Consider the following 660-nt stretch of genomic DNA (forward strand, 5'->3'; position numbering starts at 1 on the left):
GACCCGAATTTATTAAATATTTTCATCTATAAGCATTGTAGGAAATTCATCATTAAATTTAAACAATTTTGTCCATGAGCTTCATGCTTTTTTTTTTAAACATCTTTATTAGAGTATAATTGCTTTACAATGGTGTGTTAGTTTCTGCTTTATAACAAAGTGAATCAGCTATATGTATACATATACATACATATATACATATCTCTCCATATATTCTCCCTCTTGCAAAAAATATGGAATGCTTCACGAATTTGCATGTCATGCTTGCACAGGGGCCATGCTAATCTTCACTGTATCATTCAAATTTTAATATATGTGTTGCTGAAGCAAGCACTTCATGCTTATCTTTGGTTGGACTTATTATTTGATGACGTGTTTTTACTTATAAATGAGATAGTTTTAGTAGAATTTTTTTTAGAACTTTATAGATTTAGAGAAAAATTGAGATTTCATTGAGCACAGCATACCCAATTTCTAATATTATTAACATCTTACATTAATATGGTCAATTTGTTTGCATCAATAAATCAATATTGATACATTTTTATTAACTAAAGTCTGTATTCTCTTCAGATTCCTTACATCTTACCTAACAATTTTCTGTTCCAGGATTCCATCTGGGCACCACATTCCATTTAGTTGTCATGTCTCCTTAAGCTT

At 29.4% G+C, this 660-nt stretch overlaps 1 non-coding gene across 1 annotated transcript; it reads right to left on the minus strand.

Annotated features, from left to right (window-relative positions):
* Positions 1-227: 227 nt before the first annotated feature.
* On the minus strand, positions 228-334 carry LOC115803822 (U6 spliceosomal RNA). The gene has a single exon (XR_004024610.1). It is a non-coding gene; the product is annotated as a U6 spliceosomal RNA (small nuclear RNA).
* Between the last annotated feature and the right edge of the window lie 326 nt (positions 335-660).

Source organism: Delphinapterus leucas, chromosome 17, assembly GCF_059928025.1.
Source record: "Delphinapterus leucas isolate spDelLeu-1000000601 "Yukka" chromosome 17, BTC_Dleu_Yukka2, whole genome shotgun sequence".
NCBI classification, from domain to species: Eukaryota; Metazoa; Chordata; class Mammalia; order Artiodactyla; family Monodontidae; genus Delphinapterus; species Delphinapterus leucas.